We start from the raw sequence: 16,275 nt of genomic DNA, 5'->3' as shown, positions 1-16,275 counted from the left end.
TGAAACACCTCCCAGTCATTCTCCCGCCTCCCTCTCTCCCGCCTCTTCTCCCCAAAGTGCCTCGGTATTCAAATTCTGCGTGCGGCTCAACACCGTCCATCCAACGATTTCGTGAGGTTTGGAACCTTTTCGCTGAACCGCATCACATCACGGCACCCCAATGTTCACCTTCCGCGGGCCCTCCTCTCACAATCCTGTCCCCACCAACCCTTTTCCTACCCCGCGCGACCGTCCCAAGGCCGCCACCCACGCCGCGAGCTCCTCCCGCCCGCTCGCCCCACTCTCGGCCCGCGGACCCGGCCGCTCCACACTTCCCGACCCGGCCTCCCGGCGCCGCGCCGACGAAACCCAAGAACCTACGCCGTACGGCCGCTGGGTGAATCGCTCCCACGCCGACCCCAGGTGAAGAGGACGTCAGTCAAAGGGCCTCAAGCCTCAGCAGCAATTTGAAACGGCGGCGAGCAATGAGAGCGCAATTTCCGGCTTCCTGAATCTGGCTCACTTGGGAGCTTCCGGTGAGGCCTCTGGAAACCATAGATAGTTCAACTGGAGGACTAGAGAGCTAGAGAGGATAAGTTCTCCCTACCATAGAGTACAGTCCTTTTCCGGAAGCCAGTCGCGAGTCCCGGATGACGAAGAGCTGTGAGGTCTCGAGAGCGAACGCTTCAGGAAATCGCGAGGTCTTGGGATCATTTGCAGACGTGTCCTAGGAGATCAAGAAACGGGGAGGGGAGAAAGCTATGAGTATCGTCAAAGGCAGCCTTCAGCTCATCAGAAAAATATCGCTCCCTCCGTTCCTCGGTGTTACTCTTAATCCCGGAGGAGGCTGAAGAAGGGAAATCGCACCCGTGTTGTGGCTAACTGGGGGAGATAGGACTAGCATAGACTCAAATCACTGCAAGAGATGTGGTAAATGCTGAAAGCACGGTGCAAAAAACAGTGAGCTGGAGCTTATTTGGATCACACAACCAGGTCCTATCTAATCTCTCCCAATACGAAAGTGGCTTCAACAAACCTCTCAAAAACACCGCCTCTCAGGCAGGCTGTCTTCAACCTCTGGCTGCCAGAAAGAGGTCCTGGCTCTGAACCCGGCTGCCTAGGGCCAGCCCATAGTGTGTGGGTTCTTGAATAGTGTGTGGATTCTTGAATTCGTGCAGGAAAAATTTCACAGCATGAGTCGAGGTGAATTTTAGAGGATAGTTTTAAAGCTGGGGACAGTGAAACAAGAAAAGATGGGAAATGAGCCCAGGCTGGTCTCCTTTGGCTGACTAAGATGTCAGAAAAGGGGCCTTGGGGACAGGTTCAGGAGGTTTGCCTGAGATGAACTGCCACTGCCCATTGCTGCCCCGGTTGCAAGCCTCTTGGGGTCCCTTAAAGTTTAGGAGATGCATGCCTATAGGGGAAGAAGGGGGTGGAGGCGCAGGCTGCTCCTGGGAAGGAGAGCCAGCACCTGGACCTTCCTGTTGATGGGTTTTTAAGGCTGGGCGTTTAGGGGAGATCTTGATAGACTATTCTTCAGCTTTATGCTGACATACCAAACTGATATTTATTCTCTTAACTTCACCTGTCCTTGACATACCAAACTGATATTTATTCTCTTAACTTCACCTGTCCTTGGATGTGGTTGGCAAATGGCACTAATTGGATTTATGCTGTCTCCCAGTAGGGTGATTTAAATTATTTACTCTGTGGTTGGGGAGAAGTGCAAACCATTTACTCTTAAATGTCCCTGGTTTAGGGAAGATAGGATTTACTAGATGGCTGCAAGCTGCTGTTTAACATCTGTCTCAGCATTCTCTCTCCCAAATAACTCATTTTATTTCAGGATGATTCTAAATGTTAAAGGATTTTCTGAGCTGAAATCTGTTACTTGGAAATTTGTTTCCCTTCTGCACTTTGGAGAAGAGTAAGGCTTCATTCTTTCCAATATGAATACTATTCAGTTATTTGAAGACAGCTGCCATATCCCATCTCTAACTCTTCTGTTTTTCTGCAGTCAAAAACTTCCCTTAGAGCCTTCAACTACAGTTGACCCTTCAACAACACCCAAGGGTTAGGGGCTCTGACCCTGCACAAATATCTGCCTATAGCTTTTGATTTCCAAAACATTTTACTTTTTTATTTGTTAAATAACAAAATTGAACCGAGTAAACTCTAAACATTTGCTTGTCACATTTGGGCCTTTAATTCATTTGAAACTGACGTTTTGTGCATGTTATAACAGAGATCCAATCTTATTTTTTTCAATGTGAATAATAAATGTATGGCTCTATTACTGAATCTATAAACTGGATGTGAGTCTACAGTCCCTTGATTTAATCTTTCCTTCCCATTTAACATAATAATTGAAGGTTTTGTAGAAGAGGTATCATTTGGGTTGGGCCTTGAAAAATGAACAGGATTTCATGAGGCAGTGATGTTGTTTGAAGAAATATGGCATAAATAATGAGAGGAGAGGGATGAGGAATTGGAAGACACAGTCTTAAAACTGAGAGGAGTGTGCTTTGACCGAAGTGTTGGATGTTGTATAGAAGATTGACATTGTGTTGAATCACACCGTTCAATATAATAACCACCAGCTATATGTGGCTTGAAATGCGGTAGTCCAAACTCTGCTGAAAGTGTAAAATATACATCAGAAAGACTTTGTAGGAAAAAAATAGTGCAAAACATCTCACTAATAATATATTGATTACACATCAAAATGATAATATTTTGGGTCTATTGGGTTGAATAAAATATATTTCAATTAATTTCACCTGTTTCTTTTTACATTTTTAAATGTGGCTACTAGAAAGTTTTAAATTACACATGTAGTTTGCCTTATGTTTCTACTAAGTGGTATTGAATGCTAGCAAAGTAGGCTGGGGCCAGATTGGAGAGGATTTTAAATGCTGCTATAAAAAATTCCACGTGTTATTCAATAAGTAATAGGGAAGAATCAAAGGGTCTTTTTTTTTTTTTTTTTTTTTTTTTTTTTATCCTCACCCGAGGACATTTTTCCATTTTTTGTTCAGGTAGAGTGGGAGGGGGAGAGAGGAACAGAGAGAGAGAGAGAGAAACATCGATGTGAAAGGAACACATCGAGTGGCTGCCACCCGCACAACCAACCAGGGCCGGGGACAAACTGCAACCGAGGTACGTGCCCTTAGCGGGAACCGAACCCGGGTCTCTCAGGACCGCAGGCCGACGCTCTAACCGCTGAGCCAAACCGGCCAGGGCGAATCAAAGGGTCTTAAGCAAAGAAAAGGCAGTCTAATATTCCTAATCTGGTGACTGAGCATCCCATCTGCACACAGCCAATTTCAGAAACCATTCATTCTACCATTAGCCCTGGATAGATGGTTAGCTCTGGTGATATGATTCTCATAGAGAACACTTAATATGGTAGTCCTTGTAATTGTTTTTAATGTAACATGAATGGAACAAATCTAGGGGTAAAGTTATTCCTTTTGCCCAGAATTAACACAATATTGCCAGCTCTCTAAATTCTCTACATTTCCCTCCATTCCAGTCAAATAAATTAAGCCAGATTGGTGGCTATAGTTAATAATACTGTATCACATATTTGAAAATTTCTCAGAGAAGATCTTGAATGTTCTCAAAGGAAAAATATGTATGACCATTTGGTGACAGATGTTAACTAGATCTATTGTGATCATTTTACAATATATACAAATATAAAATTATTTTGCGCACCTGAAACTAATATAATGTTATATGTCAATTGTACTTCAATAAAAATAATTAGCTAAAAAGTATGTTAAGCATTTTTTGAAGGGTAGTGTCAGAGAATAGAAACAGCAGAAGCCATAGAGCCTGTTCCTGTTACATCTTTGCCACTAAGTTTCTTTTTCCTTCCTTGCATCTATCTTTTATTAATTTGTCAAGTACAGTTGACATTCAATATTATATTACCTTCAGGTGAACAGCATAGTAGTTAGACATTTATATAACTTACTAAGTGATTCCCCCATATATATTTACTAGAATGTTATTGACCATATTCCCTATGCTATATTTTACATTCCTGGGACTGTTTTGTAATACCAATTCATACTTCTTAATCTCTTCACCTTTTTCACGCAGCTCCCTAACCCCCTCCCATCTGGCAACCATCAGTTTGTTCTCTGTATCTATGAGTCTCTTTCTCTTTTGTTAGGGTTTTTTTGTTCTTTAGATTCCACGTATAAGTGAAATCACATGGTGTCTGTCTTTCTCTGACTTATTTCACTTAACACAATACCCTCCAGGTACATCCATGTTGTCACAAATGGTAAGATTTCATTAGTTTTTATGGCCAAGTAATATTCTATTGTGTATACGTACCACATCTTCTTTATCCAACCATTTGGTGATGGGCACTTAGATTGCTTCCATATCTCAGCTATTGTAAATATTGCTTTGCCAGTAAATCTTTATGTGACTGTATCGATCCTTATTATGTGTCAGGCTCTGTTCTAAACAATTTATATAGCAATCTTATATAATTCTCACAATCATCTCATTGTCCTGAGACACAGAGAAGTAGCTTGCTCAAGATCACACCGTGGAAGTAAGGATACAAACAGGAGCACCTAACTTCAGAACCCAGGCTTTATGTAGAAGTATTTATCCTTTCAGTTTTTCAATGTACCCTTTTAAAAAAATGATTTGAAATATTTCCAACTTAACATTTTGCATTTTTTCCCCAAGTAGTATTCTTCTATAACATGATTATTAATGACTACATAACATTCTATATTAAGGTTGTACCATAATTTATACAGCCATTTATGTCTTTTCCAATTTTTTCAAATTAAAATGCCATGGGGACCTCTCCTATAATCAGGTCTTTTTTATATCCCTATTTCTTTCTTAAGGACAAATTCCTAAAAGTGGAATTGCAGGACCAAAGCAATCACTCCAAAAGCAGTTGGGATTAAGCAAATGAAATTAAGGGACAGTAACATCAGCTACCAAAAATCCTTTTTTGTCCCATTGTAAACCCCACAGTTGGTAATTCTCAAAGTCAGCCCTATAGCAGAGGGGAGTGCTCAGATTATTATGGCTGTGGACCAGAACAGCTCTCCGATGTCAAGATCTATAGAATCTCTTCTCTCTTGGTCTGTTCGGCTTTCCAGTCTCTCGGGTTTAATAGGGCTTCTGCCTCCAAGGTCTCCACTGGTGACCTCCCCCAGGGTTTTCTTCGCTTAAAATTACTTGCAAGACAATCTCACTATCACTCCGCAGTGTCCTTTCTCCCACTTTATACGATACAGTTCAACCCAATAGCTTCAGAACGGCGTATTTGTATTCTCTTAGGCTGATTGTTTTTTTCTGTTGTCGCTGTTGTCGCTTAGGTTTTAGAACTGATATCCACCAAACTATTAATAGTATCATAGACCAGACATCATTGCAATGCTTCAAAAGTGATATACTCGCCGTTCTCTTAATTCTGGACCTATTAAAGAGATTACTAATCAAAGAAGCCTACCTAATAATGGTTATTGTGCACATAAATATCTCGCGATTCTGAATTAGCTGGTAATGCCGGCGAAAGGTGTGTGATTTAGGTCTTGTGTTTTTCGTTGGTGCATGAATCCCGAGCTTTCTCGGGTCTAAAGCAGTGTCACAAAATGCGGGTGAAGAGAATTGATTGCACAAGATTCCTAACTTTTATATAAGGCATTACAACAAGCACGCTTCCGCGTGAGAGCCCGGATAGCTCAGTCGGTAGAGCATCAGACTTTTAATCTGAGGGTCCAGGGTTCAAGTCCCTGTTCGGGCGCTTTGTGTTTTTTTGCCCCTTTTGGTTTTCTCCCTCTTGTTTTGGGCGGCAGCATTGCTTTTGTTTTCGTCTTTGCTAGTATTTTTTTTCTTTCCGAATTTAGTAATCTGAAAAAACAAATTCCTTTTCTCTGGGAAACCACGGCGCAAAACCTTCATACTTACCAAGAAATTTAGTGATTGTGTATAGTCACATTTCCCCCCTCAGGATGTTTATTTAGCATATCCTGAAATCTATGCAAAAAGTGAATTCAACTTAAAACATAAACACACTTCCGCACGGACATTTTTGTATATAGCATTTGGTATGAAAACAACACGCCCGAACAGGGACTTGAACCCTGGACCCTCAGATTAAAAGTCTGATGCTCTACCGACTGAGCTATCCGGGCAGTTTTGGGAAATACCTGTTCTTTTCTTTACTTAATATAATTTCAATAAATTGCCTCTCCCAAAGCTTAAATTTAGATTCTAATTAGATTTAAAGTATTTTTAAAAGAAAGACAAAAACAAAATTTGCTTTTCTGTTTTTCTCCATTTATTTAAGGCATGTGTTCTTCAAGCTCTTTCATATTTCATGTTTGATAAATTGTCAGTATCTACTGAACTCTCTAAAACTCAGTGGTACAGCCGGCCCTCGTTTATCGCGGTCAATCAGTTCCGGACCACCGCGATAAGTGAATTTCCAAGAAGTAGGATTCTTTATTTATACACAGTCCTCCCTCGCCACTTGCACTTCAACTTACGGGGCTTCACTCTATCGCGGTTTTTTCAAATACGTACTAAATTACAGAAAAAATGGGCAACCAGGCTGAACACTGAACATTCAGATATTCAACCCTTTTTATTATAATTCTTCTGTCTTCCATCTGTCACTTTGCTGATAGGACCTCTTAACTTGAGTCATTCTACTGAACCAGATTACAGTATATTTCCCTTTATTGAAAAAATACATTTCCATTCACTAGATGATGTAACCATTAGATAAGCATTCCTGAGCACAAAAGAAGGAAAGATAACATTTGATTCATGAATAGAGGAGCTAATATAGGAAAATAGAAGTGACTATGGAAATGTTTGATAAGGGAGTTTTAGACCTTTAAATCAGATTTTGATTAATATTTTGCCTTTCCCCCTTTTCCAGATATGTTGCAATTTCAAGTCAGACTCAAAATGAATCCTTCTAAAGTAATATAAGTGTGCACCAGGGGGAGAAATATACAGTATTAAAAATACAAATTTCAGATTAGCCCAGTTTTTCCTACAATCGGTTTTATCAACCCTGACGCATAGGGTGTGGGACACAAGATTATGAAATTTCAAGGCCTGATAAGGGAATTCATTCTTGTTTTTGGAAACTTGAGGGTCCTGAAAACAATGAACAACAAAATAGCTCAGCCTCAGCTAGAGGAATTTCTTTCCTATAATAGCCTGATTCTTTCAGAACAAAGACCAACACATAATGTGATCCTGAACAGGCCTGGGTTTCCACATTTATAAAAAGAGGGAAATTGATTAGATGACCTGTAAGATGCCTTCTAAATCTAAAAATTTACCACTCTGTTACTTTTCCCACTGTGAATAAGATTAGAAGTGACAGACTGAAAATGCAGAGGGAAGGAATGATTTACTTGGACAGACATGTATTGATCATCTGTTATTGCTTAGACTCCATGCTAGCTCTAGAGTGGAAGATTCTACTCACAGTCTAGGAAAGAAGGCAGATATTTAAGCAAACAATTGTAACAAAGTAATAAATGCAGTAATAAGAATTCAAGTACAAGAGTGGAGGAGATGAGAATGGACAGAAAATCATGGATTATAAAATGAAGTTAGGGATCCTTGAATTAGCAAGGAAAACACACGATCAGAGATGTGTACAAAAGAAATTGTAATGAGCCAGGCAGATATTAATTTATTTATTCAGACATTTCTTGAATACCCACTGTGTTAGATATGGAAAAACTTTTTGCTCTCTTTTTATGAATAAGATTTATTATACTTAACATTTAAACAGTTTAAAGTATTTTATTTTTCAATTATAGTTCACATATAATATTAGTTTCGGGTGTGTACTACCTAATTTGAAGGAAGAGAGTTAAAGGGCAAGAATAAAGGGGCCTTCAAGGTTTTTTTTCCTCTCCTATGACTTTGTCACGTCGTATTCCCTTTCCTTCTGGAGAATAAACCAGCTGCTTCAAATCAAATAGACTGAATGAGATTAATCCGTCAAGTTGCTTATTGTGAGTACCTACTATTTCCCAAGCAGTGAGCTAAGCACAGTGGAGGAAAAAACGGTAAGTCTGGAAGGAAAGTGGGGAGCGCAAGTTCTGTTTGGGGGTAGGGGAGCTGGTGAATACATGCACCTGGCTGGACTGGAGGAAGAGAGAGCGACAGATTGGAGACAGCTGACAGGTTTACTTCAGGCTAAAGAGAATAATTTCATGCAATAGCCAACAGCTAAGTTTGAAAATTTAGCTTATTAACATTGCAAAGTCCCATCTGATGTCACGTGAGCCGAATCAGCTTTTCCTATGTAGCATTACAAACAACACCAGGAATGCTATCTTGTACCTTATTTAGCATGAGATCATCTTGGAGTGAGTGCTTCTTCAAGCTTCTCACTTCACAAAGACTGTTGAACTTAATTCTCCCAGTAGAGGGCAGTCTAAACTGGCAGATTCTATATTTGACGACCACTCCCTATTTCTTTCTTTTTTGAATTGTCGACAGTATTACAGATGTCCCCCATTTCCCCTCACTTTGCTTCCCTCCACCCAGCCCCTGCCCTACACCAGGCCTTCATCACAGTAGTCTATGTCCATGGGCTATGCATGCATACATGTATATATGTTCTTTGGTTCATCTCTTCCAGTCCCCCCTCTCCCCACACCCTCCCCTCTGAGATCTGTCAATTCTGTTCCATTGACCTATGTCTGTTCTTGTGCCAGTACCAAGCTGTTTACCCCTTCTATTTTTAAGCTTAATTTTCCCCACTAATTTTTAGAGATTCTTTTTATCCTCTTACTCATCAGACTCATCTGTCTTTTAAAAATCACTGTCAATTCTGTATCAGAGCTGGGAAATGTTGTAGAGCAAGAAAGGCATGCCCTTGCAATTCTCCCTCCTTGCTCTCTCAGTGACCCTATTTTTTTTCACCTGGATTCTGACAGTACTTACTCCAGACAGCAAGCATTAGCTTAAGTGGTTGCACCTTGGAGTTGCAACTGTGCTTGCACAGGGATTTGGAGGACTTCCTTTAGGCATTCAAATTCCCTTTCCAACAGTTATCCTTACTGAGCTCTGGAGTCTTCTATTATTCTATGAATCTAAGGATTGTGTTGAGTTTGTTGCAGTTTCATAATAATGAGGACATTGAAAAAAGGTTTTTCTGACACCTTTGTCTTTTTTTTTTTTTAACCTGGTGAACCCCAAACAGACTGTAATGGAAGCACTTTAACAAATAGTTCCTTGAAACCAGGGAAGGGGGAGGTTGACAGATGTTTTCATGGGAACCCTGGCTGGGGAGTCCTGGGCGTCTGAAGGAGGCCAGGAATCTAGACTCTGGATACCTGAAGGAAATTTCAGAGGAGGAAGGCTGAGAACCAGGTGTTGATCTTTATAGTCTGGCAAGAAAGAAAGAAGAATTCTGGGGGAAACAAGACTCATGTTTTGAGGAAAATGTACTTGGAGATCATAGATCATAGTTATGCAAACCAAATGCAAATAAGGAGCTGGTCAACTACAAGTTTCTTTTGGGTGTAGCCTCTTGGAAAATTCTAGAGACCGCCACTCAAAGAAAGGTACTTAGGGTCAAAATGTTAAATACAACATGTTGTAGGAAAGAGGATTTTTTTCCTACCATAGTTGAGTTGGAGGACCCACCCCCATGTAGCGATTCCTATTCTGAAGCTTAGATCTGACCACCCACTTGGGCTAACAGAAAAACCAAAGAGGCCGAGTGTGACAACGACCACACAGCTTCCCCAGACCCCGACCCCGACCCCGACCCCGACCTCAGACCTCAAATAGGGGCTCTTTCGGGCTAACCTACCAATTTGGGAAATTTCTCAAACCCTCACCCAAGTGGGAAGTGGAAATCTTGGCTCTTGGGTTTTCCAAGCAAAACTTGGTGTGGTTCTCCTCCAGGCGCACTAGCAGGGGGGGAGGAGGGAGCGGGGGGGGAAGAGCGGGTAGAGGAGCCGGGTTGAGGAGTAGGGGAGCTGGAGGAGAGGGGGAGGGGAGTGAAGGGGAGGAGGGAGTAGGGGAGCGAGGGAGGGGAGGGGTGGAGGAGAGAGACAGAGGGATGGGAGGGGAGGGCTGGAAGGGAAGGGGGGAGGGCTGGAAGGCTGGCAGAGCTGCGGACCCGCCCAGCTTGGGACCGGAGCCGGGGCTGGCGCGCGGCGGCCGCGCGTCCTGTGCTGTCCCGTCCTGCGCCCGCTGGCAGGTCTGGCCGAACCTCGCGTCGCGGTGCAGTGCGACGGGTCCCCGGGAGATGGCCTCTCTGCTCTTGCTCGTTGCTCTGGCTATTGTCTCAGGCAGGGTTGCCTGACTGCGGGCTGCGCACGCTCTCGGCCAGAGGACTTTCTTTCCCTCGAGCTGGTTCCGGCGTCCCTCCCTGCCTCCCCACTGCTCTAGCGCGCGGAGCCCGGAGCGGGCGGCTCGGGGGGGCTGTGCGCGGCCGCTCGGCCAGCGCGGGGCCGGAGCCGGGGCCGCCCGGAGGAGCTGCGGGGCGAGCTGCCGCCGTCGTGGCCGGGTCTCGCTGGAGAGCCGGCGGGGAGCACAGGTAGGACGCACGCCGGGCTGAGAGCAACCGCCCAGGGGCTGCAGGTGGCCCTGCATGGAGCGAGTGGAGGTCAAGGGCTGTCCCTCCAACATGGCAACAGCCGAGACGCAACAATGGCAGGAACCGAGGGTGCCCGCGCGGGCTGAACCGCTGATGCCGTGAGGCGACAGCTCCAGCTCGCAGCGCGGAGCAGGTTGTCGACCCCCCACCGCCACCCACCTCCAGCTTTTTGGGGGCATTTCGAGACCCCGGGCCGCTCTTCCCCTCTAAACACACTTCCTGGCTCCCAACTGCTATGTGATCTGAACCAAACCAGTGGTTTGGGGGGTTGGTTAGTTGGTTATTTAAGATAAGAATTAAAAAGCAAACCTGGCCCGGAGTGAAGGTTATGGGGGGGGTGCTTTCTCGTGCAGTGGTTGAAAGTCATCATCTAGCCTGGGGAATATTTACATTTTTTTAAAAAAGCTAGACGGATGGTAGTCTGGCTTCTCCCTTATAAGGATACTGCAGCAAAAGGAAAAAGCCCGGGAGAGGGAGAGGGACCCTCAGGCCCGAGTTCTGAGCCCTCCAGAGAGGCGCTGCTCTCCTGGAGTCATTGTCAGTCATTTTCAGCTCGCGACTGTGGTGGCTTTGATGCTGGGGAACCATGCAGCAGCTGGAAGCCCAAGGGGGAGGCTGCCCAGCTGGGTTGGGGTGGTGTAGAATGGGGAGTCCAGGGGCTTGGCAGGGTCCTGGGTGGTGGGAAGAGGTTGCTGAGTGCACACACCCTCCTTGACTGAGGACTCTGTGTGTGTGTGTGTGTGTGTGTGTGTGTGTGTGTGTGTGTGGTGAATCTGCCATTGCTTTTGCTCTTTCCGGCCACTTTCTCTCCCTTTATCTTCATCCCCTTTGGGGGTCTTTGTGGTTCCCCTTTCCCTGTCCCTATCCAGGCAGCCTGGGATGGAATCTATTGTCTCCAGCTGTCCTGATGTTTTTTCTCTATTCCACTGGGGAATTTGTACCATAGGCCGGCTGGTCCCAGCATGGCACCAGATTCTTTAGCACATAGCTACTCCCGCTCCCCAAAGTGGGCCAACACTGCGCCTCCTCTCTCTAAACCACCTGAGACATGGCCAAGCAGATGTAAGCAATTTGCACTGAATTACAATACTGTAGCAGTCACTGAATGAAAATTTACTCTATTGCCTCACTGGACCTTGGAAAGATATTGGAAGAGAAATGGCCCAGGAGGTAGCAACTCTGATCCCCAAATACTTCCCCCTCCCCAGCTCCAGCTGAGGAACCCAGAGCAGAGCAGTTCTGAGACTTAGGAATTGCAGCTCCTCTGGAGCCTGGCGGTCCTATCTGGAATCGTGTCCAAGGAAAAATTAAGTCGAGGCACATTTTATAGCTCTGCTTGGCATCCAGCATCTGAGGAGATGGTGGCCGCTCCTTTGGTCTTTGGGTGAGCCCAAGGTTTCATTTCCACGTCTCTGAATTTCGTGCTGAGTGTGCATGGGGGTGTGTGTGCCGGCATCTGATCAAGCTCTTCAGCCCTGGCCAGAGGGAGCTTGTCCATTTCCCTCTTCCTGAAGCATGGTGAGGGAGGCCTGCAGGGTGTGCTGGGGTGAGGAAGACCTCAGGCTTTTCCCTGTGCTGCTCCTTTGGGGTTGCCCAGTGGCCTGGACAACCTGTGGTCTTTGCCATGACCAGGTGATGCTCTAGCATATCTCCCACATCTGGTGGGCCTTTGGTTCCCACTCTGTGGTTCCCTTATCCCACCTGGGCCTGGTGCTTTGCAGGTGTCTCATGTCTATGGTCCTTCAGGCTGAACAGCTCTACTCAAGCCAACAGGGAGAAAAGGTGGTAGATACAGTTCCCTGACAAGAGACTTTGAAAGATAAGAGTGGTTCCAGGGGGCTGGCAAATTCCCTGAAGTGCAGTTTTGACTGTGCTGTGGCAGATGATTGCAGTAAGGAAGGGGGAAGGGAGCTACTTGAACAAAGATTCAGATACCAAGAAAGGCAGGAGGTTAGCTACTGACATCAAATGCCCATCCACCTGTCGCTTTGAAAACATTAACCGCATTTTCCTCTTTCTGCAACCATGGAGGAAATGGATGATGGTGAAATTGTCTCTTTCCCCCTTTATTGTTGGGAGAACTGAGGTTTATATTAGGTTTAGAGTCCAACTAAAAATTAAGAAATGTGCCTAAGATTATATAATTAGAGAGAAGCTGAGGTTTGAATCTAGGCCAGGATTCCTCCTGTGCTGCGCTCACTGGACCTGTGAGAAAAAGTCAATGAGGCCCAAGTTCTGAATGGGGTGGGGCTTCCCCAAGAACCAGATGACAACAGAAAGTGTTCTTCTGACAGTCATCTGTGGAAGGAGATGTGATCACAAAGGGATGCAAGTCTGTCAGATAATGTTTGGAAAGAACAAATGTGTTCTCTACTGGCAGATCAGGAAGCTACTTGTAGATGTTCTCTGAACTCCAGGAAGGCTGGAGAAGGACTCTAGTGATAACTGTGGATAATATGGGGTGGGTTCATTAATGGTTAGTTAATTGTTCCTCCAGCAGAGCATCTTCAGCCCAGGCAGGTGTGGCTCAGTTGAGTGAGTGATGTACTGTGCACCGAAAGGTTGCCAGCTTGATTCCCGGTCAGGGCACATGCCTGGGTTGTGGGTTCTATCTTCGGTCAGGACACGTACAGAAGAACAGAGGGCAACTGATGGATGTTTCTGGCTCACATTGATCTCTTTCTCTCTCTTTCTCTCTCTCCCTTCCTCTCTCTAAGCATGTCGTCAGGATAAAAAGAAACAAAAAAACCAACCGGACAGGTTTGTTGTGAGGATTAAACAAACACCGGTTTTCGGGGAGTGTTGGTGGGGAATGGAGGGAGTGAGCAAAAAAAACCAACAACCAAAAAAAACTCATGGACATGGACAACAGCGTGGTGATGGCGGGGGGTGGGGGGGGTGTTGGAGGTGGAAGAGGGCATATAAGGGATAAATGGTGATGGAAAACATAAAATACAAATGGGTAAATATCTAATCCCAGATCTGTTAAATATAAATGAAGATAATGTGTGTAATCCATGGAGCACATGACTAACTCCAATAAGTGGTAACTCCAATAAGTGGTAACTGTTGTTATAATTATGAATATCAATACATTAATTTCTTTTAAAAAAAACACTGTGTTTTTAAGAAATGGAGCATCTTCAGTGCCTCTGCTCTTTCATTCTCACATTCATTCATTCATTCATTGACAGTATAAAAACAGCATGTGGTTAAGAGTATGGCTTTGGGGTCAGATTTCTTGGGTTCAAAATCTGGACAAGTTGTTTAACTTTGAGAAAGTGACTTAATGTATCTGTGCTTTTGTTTCCTCAAATGGAAGATGGGAAATATAATAGTACCAGGGGAAAAAAAGGTTGTTGTATAAATGAACTGAGTTCATTAATGAACTGTCTAGAACAGTGCCTGATACATGGCAAGGGCTCAGTAAATGGTGGTGGTTACAGTTAATTTTATCATCCTTCAATAGCAGGTTTGTGCTAAACCCTAGGAATACAAACTGGAATTCAGTGTGATCCCTGACCCTGAGGTAATGTGAGTGAATGGATGAGTTTCTCTGTGGAATGGGGTAATCCTATAAGCTCAGTATCAGTCATTTGCCATATGGCTGCCCCAAATTTGCTGTAACCTTGGATAACATTTCATAGAAGTACAGAAGCTAGGATCCGAGTGCTTAATGTTTTGTGGGTCTCTAAACTCTGAGAATCTAATAAATGCTGTGGGGTATCTACCTGGAAAAGTAAATGACAACTTCTCCATCCTCATTGAGCCTCGGAATCTCTGCTCCTACCGCACGAAGGTGTTTACTCTTCTCTGGGTTGGTCAGAGCACCCTCAGAACCCAGCCTTTAACAGCCCTGCGCTGAGCAGCGTGGGGAAGACAAGATACTTAAGAGGTCATTTTTATTCTTTTTTTTTATCCTCTCCTGAGGACATTTTTGCATTTATCTTCAGATAGAGCGGGAGGGAGAAAGGGAGGAAGAGAGAGAGAAACATTGATATGAGAGAGACACATCCAGTGGCTGCCACCCACACGACCCCCACCTGGGCCGGGGACAAACTGCAACTGAGGTATGTGCCCTTAGTGGGAACCGAACCTAGGACTCTCCGGTCCGTGGGCTGACGCTCTAACCGCTGAGCCACACCGGCCAGGGCCATTTTTATTCTTAAGATTAATGGGCTAATGTCTATGAAAGTGCTTTTAAACATGGATGAAAGATAATTTTATTCTGATCACTAGTAGGGATAATACAAAACAATGTAAATGCAGTTGGACACGCTAAAAATTTTATTTTATTTTTTATTTTTTTCTTTATTGATTTTTAGAGAGAGAGGAAGAGAGAGGGAGAGAGGGATAGAAACATCGATGAGAGAGAACATCGATTGGCCGCCTCCTGCATGCCCCCCAATGGGGATTGGGTCCACAACCTGGGCATGTACCCTGACCAGGAATTAATTAAGCCTGTGACCTCTTGGTGCATGGGTCAGCGCTCAACCACTGAGCCACACCAGTTGGGCACGCACTAAAAATGTTAGAGATATTTGGACGAAAACAAAGTGGTAGTCATAGGAGATGAGAGAAGGCTATAAAAGCAGGTTTTCCTTAGAAGGCAAGAGGACTCCAGGAGGCACTAGCAGGAGTGAAGTTCTATGGGAGAACTTGGGGCCCTGGAGAATGGTTAAGAACCATCAGCATTTGGGGGACATGTAGGGGGCTGGGCGGGGACTCAGTGTGGGGAGTCTTGAGTATCTGATAGGGAAGGGAAGAGGCAGAACCCCTTTCATCAGAAGAAGGATAGGGCCAGAGCCGGCTGCAGGAGGGCCATGCTGGCAGAGGAGCACAGGGGAGACAGACTAGGAGGCTCTTTTCATCATTCAGGTTCGAGAAAGGGATAATAACCTTCTGGTGCCTAATATTTCACTTGTGAAAGTAATAAGAAGCTTGAAAAGGAATGGATCAATTTGAGAAAGATGGAGACAGGAAGGCTGGGGGCTCCCCTTCCCTGGAGGGTTTTGAGAATTGGGTAAAAAGACTGGCTGTGGCTCAGTGTGGAAAGAGCACTGGCAGGAGGGTCTGGGACCTGCTTCTGGTCCCACGTGGCTACCGCTGACCAGCTCTGTGATTCAGAGGAGTGATGTCTCCGCCTTGGTCGTTGCTCCTCTCATCTGCAAAGCTGGGTTGGGTGTTTTCTTTTCTTGTTTATTCATTTGCTTGTTTTCTGAGGGGTGGGGAAGGTGGAGAAGTGTTTTGTGGTGTGGGGGAGAATGTGGGGGGGGGTGTGTCCAGATAATCTTCCACATCAGCTTGAACCTTTGGTAAAATGTGCTGTGTCTGGGTCTCTGGCAGGATGGAAAAAGTACTGAATGGTGACCTCCAACAAATTTCAGTTCAACTCTTGATTTTCTCATTTACTAGTCTGACCTTGAGCATTCTACTCAATCCCTTTCCTGTTTTCTAGTGTCCTCATTCATAAAGTAAGGATAATAATATCCACACTTAAGGACTGCTGTGCGGAATAAACAAGGTAATACCTGGCACGGAATACCAGAGGCAAACAATAGGTCTGTTTCCTTCCTTCTGTTTCTGTGATGCTCATGTACTCAGCCTCCCTCCCTCATCGCCCCCTCCCTGCTTCCTTGCCCTCTTCCCCTTCCACCAAA

At 44.7% G+C, this 16,275-nt stretch overlaps 2 protein-coding genes and 2 non-coding genes across 4 annotated transcripts in view; 2 read left to right on the top strand and 2 right to left on the bottom strand.

Moving 5' to 3' along the window:
- Positions 1–475, bottom strand: part of MDM4 (MDM4 regulator of p53) — a 36,760-nt gene extending 36,285 nt beyond the window's left edge. The window contains exon 1 of the mRNA XM_036273030.1: positions 361–475. The gene's annotated coding sequence lies outside the window, so the exon portion shown is untranslated. The remainder of the gene's footprint in view (positions 1–360) is intronic.
- A 5,222-nt stretch (positions 476–5,697) lies between these two features.
- On the top strand, positions 5,698–5,770 carry TRNAK-UUU. Its single transcript has one exon. It is a non-coding gene; the product is annotated as a tRNA-Lys (tRNA).
- Positions 5,771–6,088: 318 nt separating this feature from the next.
- On the bottom strand, positions 6,089–6,161 carry TRNAK-UUU. The gene has a single exon. It is a non-coding gene; the product is annotated as a tRNA-Lys (tRNA).
- Positions 6,162–10,502: 4,341 nt separating this feature from the next.
- Positions 10,503–16,275, top strand: part of PIK3C2B (phosphatidylinositol-4-phosphate 3-kinase catalytic subunit type 2 beta) — a 66,477-nt gene continuing 60,704 nt past the window's right edge. The window contains exon 1 of the mRNA XM_036272602.1: positions 10,503–10,555. The gene's annotated coding sequence lies outside the window, so the exon portion shown is untranslated. The remainder of the gene's footprint in view (positions 10,556–16,275) is intronic.

Source organism: Molossus molossus, unplaced genomic scaffold (genome assembly GCF_014108415.1).
Source record: "Molossus molossus isolate mMolMol1 unplaced genomic scaffold, mMolMol1.p scaffold_m16_p_20, whole genome shotgun sequence".
In the NCBI taxonomy this organism is placed as follows: domain Eukaryota; kingdom Metazoa; phylum Chordata; class Mammalia; order Chiroptera; family Molossidae; genus Molossus; species Molossus molossus.
This window is presented reverse-complemented; position numbering and strand designations above follow the sequence as displayed.